This window comes from Gossypium hirsutum, chromosome A02 (genome assembly GCF_007990345.1).
Source record: "Gossypium hirsutum isolate 1008001.06 chromosome A02, Gossypium_hirsutum_v2.1, whole genome shotgun sequence".
Classification (NCBI taxonomy): Eukaryota; Viridiplantae; Streptophyta; class Magnoliopsida; order Malvales; family Malvaceae; genus Gossypium; species Gossypium hirsutum.
In genome coordinates this window covers 6703035-6723832 of record NC_053425.1, presented here as the reverse complement: position 1 = coordinate 6723832, position 20798 = coordinate 6703035, and positions in this window count along the sequence as shown.

Genomic DNA, 20798 nt, shown 5'->3' with positions numbered 1-20798 from the left:
GAGAGTTTGAGAGAGTTTTTTTTAGTTTTTTTTAGAGAGAATAGAATGAAGAAATAATAAAACTTAGCATTTATATGCCATGCAAACGACGTTGTTTAGGGCTAATTTCAGTAGCCTCAAAACGGCACCGTTTGGCCCTTAACCCATGTCTAACACAACCCGAAGATGGGATTCGCGTGTTTTTTAAGCAAAATGGGTTATTTTCCGCTTTAACCCTTCCGCCTTTTTATATTTTGCAATCTAGCCTTATTCCCGTTTTATATATTTAAAATTTTTCTGCATAATTTAATTTTTGTTTCACTTTGGTACATTGCAAAAGACGCACCCCGAGAAATGGGAATAATTTCCCATTTAGTTCCTCCTCCTTGGCACGCGTTTTATTTTGGCCATCCGTTTTGCCCTTTTCTTTTATTTATTTATAATTTATCCTTTCAACTTTATTTTAATTTCGATTTCATCCTTTATTTAATCAATTTCAATCCTTTTAGATTTTATATAATGTTATTCTATTTTCACTTATTTTTATTTATTTATCCATTTATTTTACTATTTATTTACCTTCTTGTTATATTTAAAATTTTGTTTTCACCTAACACTTATTTATTTATTATTTATACCTATTATATTTGTTTATTTATTTTTCATTTACCTTTTAATTATTTAAATTTAATGTTATGTATATTTGTTTTATTTATTCATTTATTATTCTTTTACCTTTTTAAAATATTTAAAATTAATATTATCTACTTGTTTTATCTATTTTTTATTTACTTAAATTTAATGTTATTTGTTTTGTCTATTTATTTATTATTATTTTACTTTCTAAATATTTAATTTAATATTATTTATCTTTTCCTTTCATTTTTTATTCTAAATTATTTTATTTATTTTATTATTAATGCTATGAAATAATATTCTTATTTGCATTATTATAATTCTTCATTATTACTAAATAAATATTAATTATGTCATGATCATTACCATTATTATAATCAATTCGTGTCACATTAATTTTTACCTGATATGTAAAAAGAAATCTTTTAAAAATAGGCAATGCTTCGTATTTGAAGATTCGAGAGGTCGTACCCTAACTTACGGGGTTTTGATTTTCTCGTTGAAACCAAATGGCCGAATATTCTTTAAAATTAAGATACACGAGATTTAAACAAAAAATAAAAGGCAAGCTTATTCTCGAGGATTCAAGGTGTCGTGTCCTAACTAAAGGAGATGTGACATTTTGTTACCGTGAGATGAGAGAGTCTTTAACATGCGTTTCAATTTATCCAAGCATTTTTTAAGTAAAAATATTAATACAAAGAAGGATCGTATTTTTAAATTCTTTTTGGGTTTTCAATTTTCGACACCAAGACTTTAATTAATCAACTAAGTACCAGTTTTGGGCGTCACGAGGGTGCTAATCCTTCCACGTGTGTAACTGACTCCCGAACCCATTTTCTGAATTTTTGTAGATTGAAAAACATTGTTTTAACCTTTTATTAAAAAGATCAAGTTTCGAGGTGATCCGATCACACTTCATATAAAAAGGATTGGTGGTGACTCCCATTTTTCGTTTTTAAAAAAAATAAAAGTCGACCTTCAAAAAAGGGTTTCGACACAGGCCATTTCGATCCAAGTTCCGTAAATCATCTCCGGAATCGCACCCAAAAGATTGTAACATACGACTCTCCAATCAGTAGATTGAATGAAACCAGTGACCATGGACCCATCCACTAGTAACCCCAACTGTAAGTGCACATCCACCTCTCCACCAACGCATTGATGAGTTTTGGGTTCAATTTGCACCCCACGCCTGCAACGACCATGTGCCAAAAACTAGCTTCCCTCAGGTATGTTTCGATCAGCGGTGATGGACGATCGGGTAAATTACGATTGAAGCATTGCAAAATTCAATCTTCCGACTATTTACATAAAAAATATAAAAATATATTAAGTTAAATTATAAAATGAAATAAAAAATTTTAAAAAAAATTGAAATTATTTTTTACCATTTGCATTTGGTTGATGAAGATGTGCTTGTTATCAAGACGGATTAAACACTCGACCATTGCTAACACGAACAATTTTTTTTTGGAAAAATATTTTTTGAAAATACTAAAAAAATAATTTAGATAAAAATAAAATTTAGGAAAATATTTAAGAGAGTATTTGAGAGATTTTGAGACTTAATTGAGAAATTGAGAGATTTTGGAGAGAGTTTAATGTGAAAAATGTGTTGGAGAAACATGGGCAAAAACTTGTCCATGTCAGAGCGTTTTACAATAAAAACGCTGACTTGGATACACTTTACATGTGCAATGTTAAAAAAGCATTAAACTGAAAATGCTTTTCTAAATTTTTCCTAAAAATGACTCCAACTCGACGCATTTTAGTAAAACCAAATTATTTCAATAATTATAAACCAAAACGGTCCATTTCTATAATTATTTTTGGAAATGGGCATTTTAGGTACATACCCAGCCTTTTAACTACAATAATTATTGAATATTCTTTTCTTTAGTTTCATTTTCCCTTTCCTCTCTTTTCCCTCCCTTTTCTTCTATATTTCCTCACCTCACGTCCCAAACCACCGAAAGAAACAATAGAAAATAGGTGTGTCACAATCTAAACCCAAATTGGGCCACTATGAATTTTAGTTTATAGGACAAATCTGACTGACGTACCTTTATTACTAGATTTTAAGGGACTTTGGGGACAAAGTACCCTTTTCTTTTCTTCCTAGATTTTAATGGGTGTTGGTGCCCAAAAATAAAAAGTCTACAGAAAGTTATTATTGCATCAGCTTCTTTTCTTCTGTCTCTAATGGCGGATTCTTCACAAAAAAAAAAATCATATGTCAAAACCAATATTAAACCCAACCAAAAAGATGAGGGAATATTACATTCACATCTAAAATTATGAACACAAATGGAAGCATCATTGTATGTTTAGGTTTGTTGAGTAATTTTCTATTTTCATTAATGGGAACATTCGGGTATTTATAATATTATTATTGTTTATGATACGACCCCACTGTCCATGACATGATCCCATTGTTTATAACTTGATCCCACTATTTTTAAGATTGACATTTTGAACGGGACCCAGGCTTGTTGGACACGTGTAATGCTCTAGGTTGCCTTATACCTCGTGGCCCCCCACATGCAAACTCCCTAGGTATATGCGAACTGAGACTGATACATTCACAGATGGGGTGAAAATTATTAAATTCCAATCACCAAAACTACCAATTTTCAAGCTTAGGAAATCAATATACTTGCGACAACTTTTTGGATGGGATCTTGGCATTTCTGGGTTGAGATGTCTTCATGGCGTTTGAAGATCTATCTCTTAGCTTCGAAACGCATTTGAATCGCTCGATTTTGAATTCGGGAGCTCAAGTTATAACCGTTTTAGTGAAGACTATGCGAGTAGAATTTCTGAACGAGATTATGATAGGAATCACGAATTTCGGGCTTTTAATTTGAGTTTAAATCATATTGTTTCAGGTTTTAGGCTTAATTTTTATTATATATGAGCCCGATATAGTATTTATTAGCTCTTATTATTTTATTCTGAATTTTTTATAATTATTAAGTATTTTAAGTTATTTATAATAGTTTTATGTTAACAAGAAATTTTAGTTTAAAACTACTTCTTGTTAAATTAGAATTCTAGTATACTTATGAGTTTTATTTAGATTTATTTAGCTAGCCTATATATAGGCATTTGCATTGTACACAATTCATTATTATTCTATTTATCTTTTGAGTTAATAAATTCTCTTTGGGTTTTTCTTTTCAAGAACTTCTCTTAAGTTTCTTTTAGAAGAGTTTTAACAATCTTTTTACATTGTGGGGATCATCCTCAAATGGATTCTTCGTGTTTCCAAGGCTTCTTAGAACTTCTACACGTCATGTTCTATCTTTCCATTTATCTTCTTTATTCACTTCCTTAATCTTTGATTTATTATTTTATTTTAGTTATTTATGTTAATTGTTTTATCTGACTTGGATTCAATTTTGTATTATATTGTGTCAAAATCTAAGTTTCTTTTGAACATCTAGAGCCTTAAGTCAAACCCGCGTCTTTGACAAACTTTATGATCCGCTTTTGCGTTCATTCTTCTCATCCTTTATCAGAGACTACGAACTCCCCTTGGCTCGTGTGAGTTGATGCTATGAGCTCCCCTTGTTGTCCTCTCGTTGTACGTCTCGTACACATCCATCTGGTGGGACTTGTCCGGGTCGCAAGTAGGCGACCTGGATCCTATTTGAGTTTCGGGTTGGTGATCAATGATGTATAACAAGGTTTATTTGAAAATGGAGAAATTGAGAGTACTCTCTTTTCAACATCTCAACAACTTTTTTTCTTTAATGTCTTTAATTTGTAAAGTTTTCATTCTCCATTTGATATTTGTAATTTCTTTTTTTCTACTTATTAATGGATATTGAATATTGATTTACTGAATCGGTTATCAAATTGTTACTTGGAGTTCGTTAGATGAATTTAAAAAAAAACTCAACTACTTAAATACATTTTTTTAATAGTTTATTGACCTAAATTTAATGACTATTTTATAAATTATTAAATAAACAAAACATAATCTTATAATTTAATTTGTGGTATAATTTACATTTCAAAAAATCATAAAATCAACAAATTTTACCATGTCTCTATAAATTGCGTGTTAGATACATTAACCGCTTTTTATAAAAAGGGTTTCAAAGGCGCACAATTAAATGTGGTACATTTTTTATTAATAATTTCCACAAGGAGAAAGAAACCCAATAACAAAAACGAGGAGTGGTGTAGGATTTGTTGATACTATATTAATTTATTATCTTTTAAGTATTAAATTATAAAACAAATATTTCAAAACATTTTTAAATTAAGTTTGAATAAGTAAAATTCAATCAAAAGTAAATTTTAGGTTATAAAAATTCAACCAAACAAAAGTGAAGTGACAAATTTGAAGATAAAGGTATCTTTAACTTAAAAAACCAACAATAAATATCAATAGAAGTGAAATATAATGATAAATTTCAACTTTAACTTAGAAGTACAATGGTAAATTTTCATGTTCACCGAAATAATTTTTATTGTTTCAGTGAAAAATAAATAATTTTAAATAACAAAATAAAAAATTATTTTCACAGAAAACATTACATGAAGCTTTTGGGTGGAAAAATAAGGGATAACATAGATTCGGATGCAAGTGTATTACAGTGCATGAGAACTGAGGAGGTTGGCCAATGATAGAAAAGAAAATAAGGACACCCACTACTCCATGCATGCAAATCTACGTCAACCACTTTAATCAAGTCTCAAATACAATGAAAAAAGAAAATTAACACTGATACATTAAATATGTACAATATTAATATTAAAATGAAAAAAATGATTAATTTGTGAGTAAACAAAGTTTAAACATAAATTGTTTATTATGGTGGTGTTGTTAATATTAAGTTGATGGGGAGTTAACTTGTAACATTAATTCAATCAACAACATTATCCGTATATTCAACTAATAGAGGTAATAAATTGTTCATAATAACATTAAAATGTCTAAATTAACCAACATAAAGCCCTAGTTGAGTGGTAAGGTTTAAATCTTATCGATTTTTATTGTTTTTTCCAATTAAAAAATTAAAATACCCTCTAATAATATAATTTATTTTAAAACGTGAGATTTTTCTAATGTAATTGACATGTAATTGAGTCGTGACACCAATTTAGTCAGATATTTTATTAATAATATAGATATCAAAATTAAAAAATATATAACTTTCCTTATAATAAATTGAAACTTTTCAACTTTCAAAAATTATTTCATATTAAAAATTTCTCATTCTCAAATAAAATTGCATGGTACTTTAAGAAACAAAAAAGAAAATAGATGGCTGAACGTAAAATTTCTTTTTCTTTAATTGGTAACCCGATTTGTCCATGTATAAAATCATATGCTATGTTATTTGTGAGGGGTTAAATGTAATATAACACCCTACTATGTACCCAAAAAATAATGTTGAAATAAATTATAACATAATAATTTTTTAAATATATTAAATTGTTTATTTTAAAATAAATATATTCATAATAATTATTAATTCGAATTTAAGTAGCATCCACTTATCAAATATTTCAATAACTTATTTCATAAAATTCCAACCCAATTACATATATAAATGTAACTCAAAATAAACACACTGAAATTCAACAACTTATTGATATAAGTCAATGTAATAAAGTTCAAATCCACATTATTATAAGAGTCTCGTTGATATAGTTCAGCGACTCATTATTCCCTACATAACCCATCATGGAAAAGATGGTTCTTGGAAGAATAATCTGTTTGACATTCAAGAAAATGAAAGCAAAAATCTTAGAGAGTAATAAATATATATAATCTAACAAAGACTCTTAACAAATGTGTTCATATTTGATGTAAAGCAATGAAGCAAAAGATTTTATTAGGAACAACTTGAGTTAGCAGAGAATTAGGAACACATTGCAAAAGAGATGGAAAATATTTAGAACAGTGGTATGGGTATAATTAATTATATATGCGAAGGACCATACCCCATAGTTTCATGTTATACTTTAATACATAGTTTCGAATATGAATACCTTTTATTTGTATTTGTTTTGGAGATTATACTACATAAACACGTTTTATGAAATAGGAAAATGATATTAATGGAGATTCCATTGCAAAATATATGATAAGGACAAAACGAGATGACTGATAAAAGCATTTTGGATCAGTAAGATAATCAAGGAATAACTAAGCAGCTATGGCTCTTCTGCTGTGTTTCATTGGTGTGGTCATTATGACTTGATAGAAATGAAGTGGTTTTCCAACAAAAAGCAATCAAGCTTGAATAATTTCTCTTTTATCAAAATACGACCATGGAAAGAGATCTCAATAGTTGGGCTGATGCCTTAGCCAAGGCAGGATCCGAGACACATTCGATGTTTCTAGTTTGGATAATCCTTGGCAATTGCATGTGAACTTGACTGGCCCTTGTGCCTTTTATCAATAAATTTCTTGATTGAGAAAAAAAGAAAAAGAAAAAAGAGAGAGAATATAATCAAGGATTAATCATAGCATACTCAGGAACACATCATGATTTGAGATTGAATGCTACTTAGTTTCATGATTTATGAGGAAAGGAAAGAAAGAAATGATTTGAGTGAGTGGCCTAGCTCCTGAAAAGCTTATGATAGAATCTCTAACATAAAGCATATACCAATATGGAAACAAGAATGTGATTTTGTTTTAGCTTTTCAGGTGTGGTAAATAGCAGACCGGAACTCCAAATGACATCTCCAAGCTCAGCAAGAGTTCGATTTCTTTGAGAATACTTAAAATCTCAGGAAACCCTACCTACTTTAAACACATCAAATAGCACCAGTAATAAACCAGCCAAAGATGATTTACCAAAATTCTAGAGAAAAGCGAGACCTCCGTATTCCACAAGCACCATTAAAAAAATAAAACCCCAAGGGAAGAAAGAAGTTTTTAAAGAGAAACACAAAGACTCACCAAAAACCGAAGCTCCTTCCAAAATCACTACACCCCAGACCCAGAAGATAGAAAAACATGGGTTTCTCATCCCACTTACGATCAACATCAGTGTTCTAAAGATTAGAAAACAGCTTATTTACCAAGAAGATAAACAACCTTTATGACAGATCCAGATGCGGAAGTGATAGCATCGTCACCCAAGGGGCTAATAGGCAATGGTAACAAATCGTTCTTTTTGGTGAGATATGCAACAAAGGCTTCTGTGGGGTTGATAGGATAGGAAAGTTTTTGGACTCCCATAGGAAGATAAAAACCTGTTTCAATTTAACAGCAAAATAAGATTTGGCTTCCATTTGGCTTTATGATAGATCCAGATACGGAAGTGATAGCATCGTCACCCATGGGGCTAATAGGCCATGGTAACAAATCTTTTTTTTTTTTTTGTGTGTGTGTGTGATATATGCAACAAAGGGTTTCAAAGCGCCCACAACTTACAGGTTACAGCGTCAGAGAAGAAGATTTGACTGGTGGGTAAGGCCTAAAAGCAGCTGTAAGAAAGTATAACTGGGATAGTAATTTAGTGTTCTATGAACAAAGAAGAAAAAGAAGAAGAAGAAGAAGAAGAAGAAGAAGATGGTGGTGGCTTTGTTGTTGGACGGCTGCTTGCATGTTGGTCATTATGATCGACTAGGAATGAACTAATATTCCAGAAAAAGATTTTGCCTGTCGATGAAATTATCTTCCGAACCAATCATCGCTCATTACAAGGAAGATAGAAAGCTCATTGCAAAGGTTCAAAGAAGATGCAACTGTGGAACACCTTTCTCATTACAAAGAAGATGTAAATTTGGGGGTAATCGGGGGTGTAGTCAAGACCAGATGCAACTGTGGAACACCTTTCTCTGGTTGTCAAGACCAGGGTAAGGCCAATAGCTCTAAGAAAGTAACAAAAGAAGAAGAAGAAGATGGTGGCTTTGTTGTTGGACGGCTGCTTGCATGTTGGTCATTATGATTGGCTAGGAATGAACTGATTTTCCAGAAAAAGATTTTGCCTATTGATGAAATTATCTTCCTAATCAATCATCGCTCATTACAAAGAAGATAGAAACCTGTTTCATTACATAAGGCCAAATTTGGGTTTAAGCACCCGGGTGTTTTGTCAAGAACAACTGTGGAACACTAAGAAGAAGAAGAAGATGGTGGCTTTGCTGATGGACGGCTGCTTGCATGTTGGTCATTATGATTGGCTAGGAACGAACTGATTTTCCAGAAAAAGATTTTGCCTATCGATGATATTATCTTCCTAACCAATCATCGCTCATTACAAAGAAGATAGAAAGCTCATTGCAAAGGTTATGGGTTTCAGCTTTTCACCACAAGAATCGGGATGTCATTTTTATTTGATAATAAGTGGTGAGTGGTACTAATTAAGTTACTAACAAAACAAAAAATAAAAAGCAAAGAATCAAAATTACCGACAGATGGATATACATATCATTGTGGAGAAAGCTCAATATCAGCCTGGACAGCGAGTTCAGCATCATTTGTAGTTGTACGGCCTCTCATACATTTATACACAGTTATAGATATGGTAAAAGCAAACATGAGAAGCAGAAGTAAAGCTAGAGTTGCCCATTTCCCATTGAGCTTGAATGTTTCTGAGATAGTAACACTCACAGTTGATGATGAAGATGACCCATTGTTTGAATTCAGTTTATTTGAAGCTAAGCTAGCACAAAATGGTTGGCAAACTTGGACAATTCTTCTATTTAGAAGCTTGGCAAGTCTCCTTTGGGTACTTTGGGAATTCTACTATTCGGAAGCATCTCCTATGACGATTCTATGGCTTTGAATTTTCTTTAGCGGAAGAATGTGTTTGAGATTGCACTCGGTGGAATGGAAAAGGCATTGACAAGGACATCATTTCGTCGTTTATGAACATGTAATCCACACTATTTGATTTGTTTATTTTCAATCCATCCGTTAATCCATACTATTTTAACAAATTAAATTAATCCATACTATTATGATGTCACGAGCAAGAGTCTACTATTGTGGTGATTTAACAATATGCTTTTGGTGTCTTTTCAAAAAAAAAATAATAATAATTAGGGGCAAGGCATGAAACGGGGTTCCTAAAATGAAAAATATTTCATTTTAACCTTTTTTATTTATTTATTTTAAATTAGTAAATGTGAAATTAAATTTTGACCTCAAAATTATTATGAAGCTATGCGATTAGAAATCGACCCCTATGATCGAAGTTATATACTATATAACATAGGCCTTATCCACACAAATAATGAAGAGCATACAAAATTTTTGGAATATTATTTTCGAGCCGTAGAATCAAATCCATTCTTACTACAAGCTTTTAATAATATGGTTGTGATCTATCATTACGTGCGACTATCTCCACTATAGAAATAAAAATAAAAAGGAAAAAAAGAGTAAATACGCTAGTAAATAAAACACTAGAAAAAAAAATAGGCTTTCTACATATTGCATCGTCCAAAAAACAATTTTTATCAGCTGTAATAAAAAAAAAGCTTCATAGAAGTCGAAATATGAAGAAATGTATATGCCTAGATACTTTATTCTATTGATAAAGATCTAATTGATAGAGGAAGCGTTGTAAAGATCAATTAACGAGGTTTTTGAGCCGATACAATAAATAAGAATTGCTTATTTATGTATTTATGTCATGATATGAGATAAAAATTAGGAATCGACTTATGTAATAGAGTCGATCCCCTAACCTAAAAATGATAAAATTTTGATTTAATCCTTATAAAATTTTAATTTAATTCTTTAAAAATTACATTTTTACTATCGTAAAAAATAAAATTTAATTTTGACCCCTAAAAAATTTTCTGGCTTCGTGGATGATAATAACATGTTTTTAATGACGATAATTTGGTCATAAGAATGTTAAATAATTAACTTCACAAAATAACTTTATTACAATTATTTATAAATTTAGTGTTGAAAATGTAGTTACAATAAAATTGAATAATGGCTGGAGGTGACGAAACCAAATCCCAAACAGACCACTGATTTCTATAATAAATCATGTTTTTATCCTTTTTAAGGAGTCCATACATCTTTCCTTAACCACTCATAATTTTATTTAAAATTGTTCTTTCTACTATTTGATTCCCCATTAACTTTGTTAAAAATATATATTATATTAAAAATTAGAGAAAATATTTTAAATTCCATTAGTAAAGTATAGCATTTTCTTTTGATACGTGGGATGGAAAAATAAGACAATTAAAGATCAAATCCAAGCTTTTATACTTATAATATAATGCTCTTTTGTCATTAATCCAAAAGATTATTGGCAGGTATAATGAAAAATTAAAAAGAAATAAGACATGGGACGAATTTATAACTTTGTTAGCCAGTATACTAAATACTAACTCTAAAATCATAACTAATTAAACATTTTAACTTCGATTTAATAAAAGTTATGTTTTAATTTCTAATTTTTCTTTCTTGAGTTTCTTCATCTTTGTGTAAATAAATCAGTATTGTTTTAGGGTCACGTTTCGCGTTAATTTAATTATTTATTTGCGTTAAATTACAAAGTAAAAATTTGAATGTTAAATTATGCTTTAGTCTTTAAGTACTTCCAACATTTGGAATTTAGTTCTTCTACATTTATTCTTAAGAATTTACTCTCTATTTTTCAAATTTAATAATTTTGATGCAATTGTTTTTACCATTAAATTTCTTCTATTAAAAGTCATGACGTGACATTTTAAAAATTTAAAAAAAATATTTGATAATAATGAAACAATAAAAATAATGTTTAAAATGTTGATTATTATTATTTCTTAAAAAATTCTATTCTAACTTGTTATTATAAAATAATTTTTTTATAAAATCAGACAAAAAAATGTGAGATTAAAAAGTTAATATGTTGATTTTACAAAATAATTAAAATATTAAAATATATAAAAGAAAAAAGTATGTTTCTTGCAAAACTTGTAGACTCAAGCAATTGGGTTTGTAATCTATAGACCTGGTCTATGTTTGTTAACATGTCACTTAAAAGGCATATATATAAAAAAAATTAAAATATATTACAAACTTAATACAACTTCAAGTATATAACACGTAATTCTCGTCTTTGAGCCACCTACTATATATGGCGAGATCGACCCGAATGACGTCTTCCACCCAAATAAATTAATCATTTTAGGTTTATTATTATTATTACTTTAATCTAATCCAAAATTATAGCAAATTTAATTTATTTACTTTTCTTAAAACATATAACGTTGGACATGCTTTGCAGAGTTAGATTAATTTTTTATGCCTCTGTGCAAATCTATTTTGGTTGTGTTTCTCATTCACAGTTTTAAATTTTTGTCAGAGTGTTAGTTTAATATTTATTAAGTAATTTTATTTCGTGTCTTATTAATTGAAATATTTGAGAATTTATATATATTACTATTGTTCACGATATAACTCTACTGTTCATAATTTGACACCACTATTCTTAGGACTAATGGTCTGAGCGAACTTCAGGCATGTTGGACACGTGTTTCACTTTGAATTACTTACTAGACCATGTGGTCTCCCTTCAACGAGATCCTTTAGTATATACAAACTGAGACCACGACCTTCCCTTGGTGAGTGTGAGCTAGGTCAGTGAACTCCCCTCGTCGTCCTCTCATGGTTCGCCTCACATTGAATCGTCTGGTGGGACCTATCTGGGTTACATTGAATCACTAATGTATAACAATCTAGTGCCCCTAGTGGAACTAAGGAGTGTTACAAAGTGGTGCTCCTTAGGGTTATCATCTTACATTTATTGCAGCTTGTGGGATACACAACTGTTACCGAGATTTGATGCGAACTTCGCCCCATGTACGAGTGGATCGTGCTCGCATGAATCTGACCGTTGGAAACTCTTGGTTATTTGAATCGTCATAACGCGGGGAAATTTTTTTTTTAAGAAGGGGGTCTCCCAAAACCCTAAAATTCATACTTGTTACTTTCGAATTTAGAACCAATCGAAGATTATTCTCAAGGTAAAAAAATTTCTCTGTCCTTTTCTTTTCTTTTCTTCATCAAACATGCCGAGAATAAGAGGAGCCGGTAGCCGATTACTCTCCAGTTGCCCACCATGGGAATGTGCTTCCAAGGCCCTCGTTGAAGGTAAATTTGTCCCCTGCACTAGAAAATATGAAGAAATGAGACGAAGCTTACGTGCACGGGGTTGTTAGGTGTTGTTTTGGTTTATTTATCTTATATATATTTATTTTTGGTATATTTTTCTTAATAATATTGTATTATTCTTTTAAAAGTGTAATGTGTATCATCACCATACCCAACAGTTATTGATGGTATATCGTATTTTTTTTTTAACCTTGTATTGAAACCTTTTATTATTAATAAATTTCACTGGCTTAGGGGGAAAATAAAGAAGAAAATTGAGCCATACCCAATTACCCAAGCAAACATGCCTCGCTTAAATCTAGAAGACCTTTTATTATTAATACTTGTTTAATATTAATTAAACAAATCCTTTGGATCTCCACCAGATTAACACATGCACAACTCTATGGGGGGTTCAAATGCCAATCGAGATTATTTATTTATATATTTTATGGGGTTCAATTGTCCATCTGCTCCTAATTCTTTCAACATGTCACGAGTCAATAAATTTGCAATGAAAGATAATCTCTCGATATGAAAGTCTAACATAAACTAAAGAAATAAAAAATAAAGGAAGAAGGACTTATGTTAAATATATAGTTTTATTTAAATTAATTATGAAATATATATAATCAAAATACTTAAATTTTTAATATTTTAATTTTTGAATAATAAATTTAATCTTCAAATCTAATTAAGGTAGGACCTATGTTAAAAATCGAACCGGTCCATAAATTTCAATTTTGCCCCCACATCCTTAATAGTATTATATATAATTAGATGTGGGTCAAAAATATTTTATATAATATATACATATATATATTTATAAGAACAGTCCAACAAATAATGTTTTTACATTAAGTGGCAAGGGTATTGTAACACCCCTTACCCAATACCGTTGCCGGAGTCGAGCATGAGGCGTTACTTGACTTAACTTAAAAGTTCGGGGCATAAAAATTTACTTTCAAATTTAATTTCATCATTCATAATAAAGCTGTCCACCTGTACAGCAGTCACTAAAATAATTATAATTAAAGCTACGAAACTCGAAATTTATATCCGTAAATTTTCCCTGAAACTAGACTCATATATCTATTCACCATAAATTTTTCAGAATTTTTGCTTTAGCCAATTAGTACAGTTTATTAGTTGAAGTCTCCCCTGTTTCACTAATCGACTATCCTGACCACTCATCACTAAAATTTAATTATATCTTATTAAAGGCTTCATATGGTGATTAAACTTATTTCTACTGAAAATAGACTCATTAAGGAATCTATACATATAAATTATAACTCATAATTCCTTCTGTACAATTTTTAATGAATTTCTAAAGTCAGAACAGGGGACTTCAAAAACATTCTTGCCCTGTTTCACTAAAATTCAAATATCTAAAAGTATATAATTCTTTTGCTTACTCAACTTCTTTTATATGAAAGTAGACTCTTTCAGCTTTAATTTCATATCTCACTCAACTTCTAATTCTATTTCCACTATTTTTGGTGATTTTTAAAAGTTACATCAATGCTGCTGTCCAAGAACTGCTCCATTGCAATTTTTTTAAAAAAATTCAATATAACCCCTTTATAATTGTCTAACCTTCCCTGCAAATTTCAAATCACAACCAATTCCAGTATTTCATCTACTTCATTTAAATACTAATTAAGTTCAACCAATCAACCATTTCAAACTAAAAACATGTATATATTTCAATATCTAACGCAACCATAACATTCAAATTTACTTTTACTTCAATTCCCTATACATGCCATATAAATCCAAAAAGTTGCTTAACATAAACTACCGGAGTATATCTGGATAGTGTGATTCTTGATGTAGATCCGATCCTCCGAATGTATAAATACGTTAATCTACAAAAACAATAAACACACACATGTAAGCTTATAGAAAAGCTTAGTAAGTTCATAGGCATAAAACATAAATCTTACCAAACACTTGTACACTTATACAATATACACCATTACTAAATTTACCTGTCAACCACAATCTTTGGTGAGTTCCTTGGTATAAACTCACTACTACTTATTCTTTTACCATAATTCCTTTGGGCCCATTTGTCACTTACCATCCTTGATCAAAATTAAGGAACGGTTACGGAAAATTGAGTACTTCACTTTCACTTTGACATATGACCTCTTATCACTTGTCCTTGATCAGATAAGTGTAGCTAGGCTACCACTTATCACTTTGCCACTTGATCAGATAAGTGTAGCTGAAGCTACCACTTATCACTTTATCACTTGATCAGATAAGTGTAGCCACTTATCACTTTGTCTCTTGATCAGATAAGTGTAACCACTTATCACTTTGTTTCTTGATCAGATAAGTGTAGCCACTTATCACTTTGTTTCTTGATCAGAAGTACTCAAATCCGGTGTTCCACTTAATTTGATCATTTATTCGATTTTCACATTTTTATTTTATTCTCATTTCAACAATAAATACATTTCATCATACATTGTATAATTCATGAAATTAACATTTAATCATTAAATTTCAGCCATATGAACTTACCTGGATCGATTTGCAGAATTTGTAAAAGTTCAGGGACTAATCGGCTACTTTTTCTTTTCCTCGACTTGTTTCGGGTTCTCGATCTAAAATGCAAATTTATTCATTCATCAGCATTTAATTCAATTCTAATTCATTTCACAATTTATGCCCTTTAATTTTCGAAATTACACTTTTACCCCAAACTTTACAATTTTTACAATTTGATCCCTACTCAATTAACCCCTCAATTGATCTAATTTTTCTCAATTAACACCTTTCCAACTATTTTAGACTACTACATAGCCTTTCATACTCAAAACCGCAACACCAAACCTTAATTCCCAACTTTTTCACAATTAGGTCCCTAAAATCAATTTCTATCAAAATTACTTAATAAAATCATCATATAACAAAATTAAAGCTTCAATTCCATGTTTATTCATCATAAAAATCCAACACTCATCAATGGTAACTTTCAAAATCAGCCATGGAATCAAAAACTAATGAAATAATTAGTTGGACCTAATTGTAAAAGTATCAAAATCACAAAAATTAGAAGAAATAATCAAGAATTAAACTTACGTGATTCAAAAATATGAAAAACCAGCTTATTCCAGACCTCCTATGGCGTTTTTGCTGATAAATTGTGAAGAGATCTCTAGATTTTTCACTTTTGTCTTTGTTTTAAATGTTTAATTTGTTAAGTTTCCAATTTTGCCCCTGTTTCTCCTTACATTCTGCTGATTTTTTTTTACCCAACCGTCCAGCCCATATAATTTGGGCCTAATTGCCTTTTAAATCCCTCCACTTTAGTCACTTAAGCTATTTAATCACAATTTAACAAATTTTACACTATTCCCAATTTAGTCCTTTTTAGTTAATTAACTATCCAAACGTTAAAATTTTCTAACGAAACTTTAATACCAACTCAATGACACTCTATAAATATTTATAAAAATATTTATGGCTCGGTTGAAAATCTTCGAGGTCTCGATACCTCATTTTTTTTATTTTAATTATTTTAATATTTATTCCTAGTACACTATTCACAATTTCAAAAATTTTCCTAACTTCACATTTAACTTATACTTACTAAATTTATAATATTTTCTACTCGTTTGTCAGATTTAGTGATCTCGAATCACCATTCCGACACCACTAAAAATTCAGGCTATTACAACTCTCCCCCCTTTTAGGAAATTTTGTCCCCGAAATTTCGTACCTGGAAATAAATTCGGATACTGAAATTTCATCAATTCCTCCATTTCCCAGGTTGCCTCCTCAGATCCATGTCGATTCCATAGCACCTTAACTAGTGGTACACGTTTATTCCTCAACTCTTTAACCTCCCGAGCTAAAATTTTCACCGGTTCCTCTGAATAAGTCATGTCAGGTTGGAGCTCTATTTCCGTATGAGGAATTACATGTGATGGATCTGATCTGTACCGTCTCAACATAGACACATGAAACACATTGTGAATATTTTCAAGTTCCGGGGGCAAAGCCAATCTATAAGCTACCGGACCGATTCTTTCAATGATTTCATACGGCCCGATAAATCGTGGGCTGAGTTTTCCCTTTCTGCCGAACCGCAAAACTTTCTTCCACGGTGACACTTTCAAAAATACACGATCACCCACACTAAACTCTATATCCCTTCTCTTCAAATCTGCATATGATTTTTGCCGATTGGAGGCAGCTTTTAAACAATCTCGAATAATACGAACTTTTTCTTCAGTTTCCCGAATCAAGTCCACTCCCACCAGTTTCGATTCACTTAATTCAGACCAATATAATGGAGTTCTACACTTTCTTCCATACAGAGCTTCAAACGGTGCCATTTTAATACTAGTTTGATAACTATTATTATAAGCAAATTCGGCTAAAGGTAAATACCTTTCCCAGCTGCCGCCGAACTCAAGTATACAACACCTTAACATATCTTCTAAAATCTGAATCACTCGCTCTGACTGCCCATCTGTCTGGGGATGAAAAGCTGTGCTGAAATTTAATTTGGTGCCCAGAGCCTCCTGTAATTTACTCCAAAATCTCGAGGTAAATCTCGGATCTCGATCCGAAATAATAGATATTGGTACCCCATGTAACCTCACTATCTCAGACACATATAACTCCGCTAACTTTTCAAGCTGATAATCTGCTCTGACTGGAATAAAATGTGCCGACTTAGTTAACCGATCAACAATCACCCATATCGAATCTTTCTTCTTCGGAGTTACTGGTAATCCAGATACAAAATCCATCGTGACATGTTCCCATTTCCACTCTGGAATCATAATGGGCTGTAACAACCCTGTCGGTACTTGATGCTCAGCTTTCACCTGTTGACAAATCAAACATCTTGCTACATATTCACAGATTTCTCGTTTCATTCCAGGCCACCAATACATTTTCTTCAAATCACAATACATTTTTGTACTCCCCGGGTGAATAGAACACATACTACTGTGAGCCTCTGATAAAATATCATTTTTCAAGTCTAAATTATTTGGAACACATATTCTATTACGATAATATAACATACCATTTTCATCAATGGAGTATTCTGAGCTTAACTCATTTTGAACCATCTGTCGTTTTAGCATCAATTTTGGGTCTTCATCTTGTAATTCCCGAATCCGTTGAAAGAACACAGGTTTAGCTTTTAATTCCGCTAGTACAGAACCATCCTCATTAATAGATAAATGAGCACTCAATGCCTGTAATGCAAATAATGATGATTTCCGACTAAGTGCATCTGCTACGACATTTGCTTTCCCTGGGTGATAGTCAATAACAAGATCATAATCTTTCAGCAACTCTAACCATCGTCTCTGTCTCAAATTTAACTCTTTCTGAGTCATTAAATACTTCAAGCTTTTATGATCAGTATACACATAACATTTCTCACCATATAAGTAGTGTCTCCATATCTTCAAAGCAAACACGATCGCTGCCAATTCCAAATCATGTGTAGGATAATTCTTCTCGTGCGGTTTCAGTTGTCGGGAAGCATATGCCACCACTTTTCCTGACTGCATAAGTACACAACCCAAACCACTCAGAGACGCATCACTATATACTACAAACGGTACGCCCGATTCTGGTTGAGTCAACACTGGAGCCTCTGTCAACATCTTTTTCAACTGATCGAAACTCTGCTGACATTCATCTGACCATATAAATTCAACATTCTTTTGTAGTAATCGAGTCAACGGTAAGGTAATCATTGAGAAATCTTTGACAAATCGGCGATAATAACCTGCCAATCCTAGAAAGCTCCGTACTTCAGTAACATTCTTTGGAACTTTCCAATTTACCACTGCCGCTATCTTACTTGGATCCACTCTTATTCCATCAGCTGATACAATATGACCCAAAAACGCAACTTCCTGAAGCCAAAATTCACATTTGCTGAATTTCGCATATAACTGTTTCTCCCGCAAAGTCTGTAATACAATCCTTAGATGTTGTGCATGTTCGGACTCTGTCTTTGAATAAATCAATATATCGTCAATGAACACAACCACAAATCTATCCAAATATGACTGAAAAATTCTATTCATCAAATCCATAAAAGCAGCAGGAGCATTGGTTAAACCAAATGGCATCACCAAAAATTCATAATGACCTATCGAGTTCGGAAGGCAGTTTTTGGCACATCACACTCTTTAACTTTCAACTGATAATACCCAGATCGAAGGTCTATCTTGGAAAATACTGCAGCACCTTTCAACTGATCAAACAGATCATAAATACGAGGCAAAGGATATTTATTCTTTATCGTTACCTTATTCAACTGCCTGTAATCTATACACAGTCTTAAAGAACCGTCCTTCTTTTTCACAAACAAGACAGGTGCTCCCCAAGGCGACATACTCGGTCTAATGAACCCTTTATCTAATAACTCCTGCAACTGCGCCTTCAACTCTTTTAACTCAGCTGGAGCCATTCTGTACGGTGTCACTGAGATAGGAGTTGTTCCGGGGATCACATCAATTACAAATTCAACTTCTCTATCAGGTGGTAGACCGGGTAACTCTTCAGGGAACACATCAGGAAATTCATTCACCACTGGCACTTGTTCGAGCTTTAAATCAGAACCCCGAGTATCAAGGATATAGGCCAAGAATGCTTCATTGCCTTTGCGTAATAATCTCTGAGCAGAGAGAGCTGAAATAATTCTGACTGTATCACCCATGTTTTCTGACCCAACTGAGATTACATCTCCTGTTTGACATTTCAAACTGATTTGCTTATCACGACAATTCACCACCGCATCATGTCTCATTAACCAGTCCATCCCCAGAATAATGTCAAATTCCCGAAAGGGTAACAACATCAAATCAGCGGGGAATTCATAGCCTTTCACTTTCAGTGGACAATTACGACATATCAAATTAACCATCACACTATGACCTAATGGATTTGTAACTTGTATATCAAATTCAGTGGACTCAACAAATAAATTCTTTTCAGATGCTAACATAGTGCAAATATATGAATGAGTAGATCCAGGGTCTATCAATGCATAAACAATAACATCATAAAGATAGAAAGTACCAGCAATTACATCAGGAGCCGTAGCTTCTTCCCTTGCTCGAATGGCGTAGGTACGTGCTGGTGCTCTATTCTCTGATCGACCAACTGATTCCCTCGTACCCGAACGGGTAGTCCCTGTAGCACTGCTCTGGCCCGAACGTCTACTTCTTTGAGGAATGGTTCTCTGTATCTCTTTCTGTTCCACTTCATCTTTTTACAGCCGAGGACAATCTCGAATAAGATGATCAGTAGCCCCACATTTATAACAAGCCCCCATCTTAGTCCTGCATTCTCCGAAATGATATCTTCCACAATATTGACACTTAGGTCGTGAAGCATTCTGAACACTGCTCACACTTGCTACAGGTCTATCGAATACCCTGAAATCAGATTGTCTTGGTCTATCTCTGCTCGATCTCCCCGACACTGATGTAGTTCGATTAATTTCTTCTCTAGATTTCTTCACTGGAAAATCTGAAAATGACTTAGAAGCACCTCTTTTGAATGGCTCTTTACTTTTTCGATCCCGCTGCATTTTTCTGTTGTATACTTCTTCAAGCTTTTGAGCACGGTCTGACAGAACAACGAACTCTCGTATTTCATTACCCCCAATCATCATTCTAATTTCATCATTTAACCCTTCTTCAAACCGGATACACATTTCTTCTTCAGTAGGTACAATGTCTCGGGCATATTTGCTGAGGTAGACAAATTCTCTTTCATATTCAACTACTGATTTATTTCCCTGTCGTAGGTCGAGGAATTCCCTTTTCTTTTTATCCAAATACCGTCTGCCCACATATTTCTTCTTAAATTCATTTTGGAAAAATTCCCAAGAAATTTTCTCTGCCGGAACCACAGCCTCGATCGTCTCCCACCAACTATAAGCTTCTTCTTTCAACAGAGACACACACATCTCAAATAGTCATCTGGTGAGCAAGCTATTTCTTTAAAAATTCTTATCAAACTCTGTAACCAATATTCAGCTTTGACGGGATCATCATCAGTCCTTCCCCGAAATTCTTCGGCTCCAAGTTTTCTAAGCCTT